Raw genomic sequence first — 6,000 nt, 5'->3', positions numbered from 1 at the left:
TAAGAGATGACTCATTGGAAAAGACCCTGATGCTGGGAGGGATTGGGGGCAGGAGGAGAAGGGGATGACAGAGGATGAGATGGTTGGATGGCATCACCGACTCAATGGACATGAGTTTGGGTAAACTCCGGGAGTTGGTGATGGCCAGGGAGGCCTGGCGTGCTGCGGTTCATGGGGTTGCAAAGAGTCAGACACGACTGAACGACTGAACTGAACTGAACCACTTGAGTGTAAATTGCATACATCATAGCTTTTTATTCCTAGATACTTCAGAGTGTATTTCCTTAGAGATATTCTCTTTCATAACCAAAATATACTTATCAAAGTCAGTAAAGCTAACATTAAATTAATTACTTTTATTTAATTATTATTTATGAAATAACAGAAAATATATATTGGTTTCTGCTCCCCCCCTTTTTTTTTCTTTCTTTTCCACTGTGCAACCCGCTTCAGTGCCTGCAGCCTACTGGCAGAGGCCAGGCAATGGTTCGGGGCCGCGTTTGCTCTGGCATGCGACACTATGTGCTCCCTGTTTTTGGACAGAGCTCCTTATTATTTCCTAAGTGATACGAACACTAGGAGCCTCTCTAGTTCCAATATTGATCTTTTATCTCTGTTCCTAACACAGAGCTCCTGAAACACTTATAATCTCCTGGTTTGTAGGACCGTCTTGTTTTAATGAGGTGATTCTTGATGGTCTCCTGGATGACGGTTAATAACTGGAAAGACCAAGCAATGATTAGAAGCTTGGGATTTTCAACCCCACTCTCCAATCTCTTGAGAAGGGAGAAGGGCTGAAAATGGAGTTAATGACCGATCATGCCTATATGATGGGCCTCTATAAAATCCCAGAAGTATGGGGTTTGGAGAGTTTCTGGGATGGTTGAACACATGCAGGTATTGGGAGAGTGGTGTACCTGGACAGGGCATGGACCCTCTGCCCCTTTCCCACACACTTTGCCCTACAAATCTCCTTTATCCAGCTGTTCATCTATATTCCTTTATCGCATATTCTAATAAACTAGTATACCTAAGTAAGTGTCTCCCTGAGTTCTGTGAGCCATTCTCAGAAATTAATTGAATTCAAGGAAGGGGTCATTGGAAACTCCCAGTCTATAATCTTCTTTTATGGCCAGAAGCCACACATTTGTGTCTGGTGTTTGAAGTGTGGGAGCAGCCTTGTAGGAGTGAATCCTTAACCTGTGGGATCTGATGTTATCTCTAGGTAGATAGTGTCAGAATTGAGTTGAATTCTTGGACACCCTGCTTGCAGCTGAGAATTTCTTGGTGATATAGAGAAAAACCTCTACACATCTGGTAACCAGAATGTGTTTTGTGTGAGTAGTAAAGGAGACTCATAGGAAAGAAAGACATAGTAGGGAAGACCTAGGTTTTTTTCTATACAGATAGTGGAAGATTGAGCTTCTCAGTTATGCTATTTTTGCTCACTCACCTCCTAGGACAGGATGCAGCCTAGGCTCATTTAGTTACTCTTTAGCCTTCTTTAGTTCAGAAAATATCCACAGATTTTCTTTTGTTTATTAAGAAATTTAAATATATATTTTTTAAAGTCATTTTTTTTTCTTTTTTAAATAGGCTGATATAATTTTGGTTTTGTCTAATATTTCATCATAGTTAACTTATGTTCCATGGGCTTCCTTGATGGCTCAAGCAGTAAAGAATCTGCTTGCAATGCAGGAGACACAGGAGATGAGGGGTTAATCCCTGGGTCCGAAGATCCCCTGGAGGAGGAAATGGCAACACATTCCAGTATTCTTGTCTGGAAAATCCCATGGACAGAGGATCCAGGCAGGCTACAGCCCATGGGGTTGCAAAGAGTCAACATGACTGAGCTCATGAGGGATGGATGGATGCTTCAAGCTAGACTACTTTATAAGTGATACCGTTAGCAATATCTTCGATCTTTTAATTATTTTGTCATGTCTGTTTTCCTTGCGGGATAGAAATCACCAAGAAGGCAGTGACAAGCTTCATTCCATTTACATGTTTAGCTCCAGAAGTGACTATAGGGCCTGCCACATTATAGGTGGTAAATAAACACTTGAATGACTGACTGAAGTGGCAAAGTGGATTTTCACTAACTTTTTAGAGCCCTGCTTGAAAGTGAGGTGCAGCTTTGCACTGCTATGCTGAATTATCTTCTTGCTACTAAATTAAAATGGGTCAGGGCTGGGACCCCAGGCTCCTTGTATTGATCAAGAAGTAGAGCTAAGCTAGATTTACCTCTTTCTTATAGCTTCCTCATTTTACTATTGCAAGATACACAATCTTCAGTGATCAGCAAGCAAGCACGGCCAATTCTGAATAGCCTCAGTGTGAGAGAATGCATATTTCTCTTCATTTTGCCAAGAAAGCTGGAGGCATTTTTTCCCCCTCAGACAGCAATGAATGCATATTAAACCAACTGTAATTGTCTGCTAAATGTTATTTCATAAACAAGAAAACCAGAGCTAGACTTTTCCAAGCCTTTAAAATACTTGGGATACTAAAAATATCCTGTCAACCTTGAGCACAAAGCTGTCAAGCCAGAAACATTAAGCATTTCTGAAAAAGAATTCGGAGGAGGTTGGTGGAGAAACATTGAAATTCATTGTGAATCTCATTTTTTAAGAATGAGGAGGCAGCTATAACATTGATGTGTATTTATCCTAAATAAAAAGAATGAATGAATTCTACTCACATTTTAGGACACACACTCAGTGAGATTTTGCACATTATAGAATTTTTTCCTTCCGCTTTTCAGGAGTGTATCTGCGGTTGGTTTGTCAAAGAGGTATATATCATTAGAAGGGTGAGATTAAAGCTTAAACATTGAAAGATATGCATATATCTATATGTTTATTTGTCCTGAAGAAATGTTCCTAAATGTGAAAATGTCTCCAAATGTTTTGCAGAGTTTGACAATTTTTTAAAACACTCCCATTTGAAAAGTATCTACAGTAATGAACTGCTAGTCAAAACTAAAACTGAGAAAGAAAGAAAAAAAAGAGGCAGGAATGCTCCTCACTGAAGAGTATTTTCCGCTGGGGAGTCCATTGGCATTCAGTTGTCTCATTTAATTATCCCTTGTGTGATTCAACCATTATTTATGAGCTTCTTCTTGTTCTTAAAGAGCTCTGGGCTCTGCTTGCCAATGTTATGGCATATGAGGAGGCAGGGGTGTGCGTGTGATAATGCATCGGTCCACGCTGTTGGCATGTTTTCTATCTGAACTCATCAGCTGCCAAAAGGACGCAGAGCTCTCTCTTTAAAGATAAAACACTAACTGGGGTTTCAACATTGTGTGGGATTTGGCAGGCATCGCATGCTCCTGCATTATTTAGGTAGAATACAGTCCCTAAATGTGCACGGTACACGTTCAATAAAAATCATTTGCATGGGATTTATACCAGTTTCTGTCTGGTATTATCTCTGCCACTTGTACGGAGGAAATGGAGTCACAGAAATAGGTTGATGTAATTAATGGAGATGTTAAACATACAAGCCATTGAAGCATTTTCACACTTTTACTTTGAATCTAAACTTTCCTCCCGTCTTCACCCCCAGTTTGAGTTAAATAATCCATTGTGGATCTGCCTTGCTTTCTGCTGAGTTAGAACATTGGAATGAAATGCAAAATCACTAGAAACATCCCACTAGTTTTTGGATGAAAAATAAAAGAGAGGGGGCAATGACTAACAGTGAAAAACACTAAAAAAATCTGGGTGATGAATGTTGCCAGCAATACAAAACAAGCCAGTAGCATTGACTGAGAATACAACATGGAGGTAAATGGTCCTTAATGAAGTTAACAGTGATTTTTATTATTAGTGGCTGAATTTGGCTCCATTTCAGACTGAGTAAGAACTCATCCCTTAATAAAGATTTCTTTTTCTGAAAATTATTGCTTCAGTTAGAAGGAATTGGTACTTAATAGCTTTTAATTAAAAGACCATGTCTAATGAGATTTTTTTTTTTCTTTTCCATGGGAAAAGTAGATCCCTCATACTGAAAAATCTCTAATTGACCAGGTCTTGAGGATGCCAGTAAACAAACTGTTTAACAGACATGACTAAGCAGATTGTGATGAACCATTGATTCTGCCAGCCCAGAACTGTTCAGTAAATCATATTCTCCAACTAGACTGGCATAACGCAATAGACATAGCTATAGTCGAAAAAAACGAATACACTCTTATTCATTCTTAAAAAGGGCTGTGAATAATAGAATGTGCATTTTAGTGTCACAGCAATGAGTCACAGCCGTTATTGGACTGATCCAGATTAGTTTCCTAAGATACAGACTATACAGGGAGAAAGAGTTTGCATGTCTAACCGCTTCTAAAGAAATATTAAAGGCTTCAGTGTCATTAGTTAAAATTGGCAAATTTACCTATCTCTTCAAAGAGAGTTCCCTTCCTTCTCACCGTTCATAGCATTAAGGTACGGATATAATAAAATTTTAAGACAAAAAATGCCATTTACCACAGACACACTTGACATCTGTTAATAGAACATGCAGGTCTTCCTTCAATCACGGAATGAAAGGTGTGTTTCAAGCAAATGTCAGTGATTTCAAGCTTAACTTATATGCTGTCAGAGAGTCCATCATGTAATTAGCCTTTAAGATGAGTTATTTAAGGAAGCTACAAACAAGGCCACATTTTAAAAGACTCCATAAACTTATCTCTGTATTATTAATGTAATCTGAAATTTAGGCATTGCACCTGTGATCCTTGTTCTACTTTCTCTATGAAATTGAAATTGCTTCAAAAGAATAAGTAGTTATAATGAATAATATTAATATTAATAATGGTAATATCATCATTATTTTCAATTACTTAAATATGTCTTAAACATTTCAATAATAAAGCAATTGTCAGTTAGGGCTTCTTTTTGATTGTACCCTCAAAACGGATAAAAGTCCACATAATTTACAATTATTTGTTTTATAAAACAATAGTCTTTTGCTATTCATATGTCAAATGTAAATTTTTTATGTAACAGCTCTTCTTTTGAACAAGATAAGGTATAAATACTTGAATGAGTAAATAAATAGATTGTGAATGAAATTTTTCTTTCAAAAAATAGTTTAGGTATTTTTAATTATTTCTGATACATACATTTCAAATGTGGAGATGTTAAATCTGATACATTTCAAATGTGGAGATGTTAAACATACAAACCATTGAAGTATTTTCATAATTTTATTTTGAATCTAAACCACAGAGAAGGAATGTGACAAACTCTTTTGTACCCAGTATTAGCTAATATTAATTTAACTTTTCCCATATAAACTTTAGATGTTTTTCAACTTGTCTCCAAATACCCTTTTCTCCTGTAGGTAACACTATTAGGAAGTCGGCATGTATCCTTCTTGACTGTGTTTTATATTTTATTTCATATTTGTGTGCCCATAGTACTCTATTTTACTATTTTGTTTTTAAACTTTGTATAATTGGTATTCAACCACATACACCATTCTTATTTAAATGTTTACTCTAAATTTTTAACTACACAATTTGCTATTACATTTTCTAACAAGGGTCAAATTATAAAAATCTTTGTTCTTCTGAAAAATATAAGAAATGTTTCATGTTTTAACTACCCATTGAAAAATATACCATTTGTTTAGACTTCCCCACATTTTAAACAAGAGTAAATGTTTTAGTTTTAAATACATTTGTTCCTCTTAATGAACATATGATTGAATTTGCCAACATATTTTTAGCAGGTTCTGTGATTATATGTTGCTCATTTATTTAATGAACATATATTTATTCATTCATTTATTTAATCCTTTGTGTTCACTTTTCACTCTGCTGATGAATATCCTTTATTGATTCTCTCAGAAAGTGTCTATGGATGACAAGATATCAATCTTTGTATCTTTCTAAAGATGAACATTTATTTTAATCTTTCTTACAAAAAAGTCCAAATTTCTTTCTATTTTATCTTATCATGTATGATATTCATATCACATTTCTAGGGAGAATTATCT

At 36.0% G+C, this 6,000-nt stretch overlaps 1 non-coding gene across 1 annotated transcript; it reads right to left on the bottom strand.

Moving 5' to 3' along the window:
- Positions 1–433: 433 nt before the first annotated feature.
- On the bottom strand, positions 434–570 carry LOC122686360. The gene has a single exon (XR_006338729.1). It is a non-coding gene; the product is annotated as a small nucleolar RNA SNORA42/SNORA80 family (small nucleolar RNA).
- Positions 571–6,000: the final 5,430 nt, after the last annotated feature.

Source organism: Cervus elaphus, chromosome 29, assembly GCF_910594005.1.
Source record: "Cervus elaphus chromosome 29, mCerEla1.1, whole genome shotgun sequence".
In the NCBI taxonomy this organism is placed as follows: domain Eukaryota; kingdom Metazoa; phylum Chordata; class Mammalia; order Artiodactyla; family Cervidae; genus Cervus; species Cervus elaphus.
The sequence above is the reverse complement of the archived record's forward strand: the minus strand, read 5'-3'. Positions and strand labels throughout refer to the sequence as shown.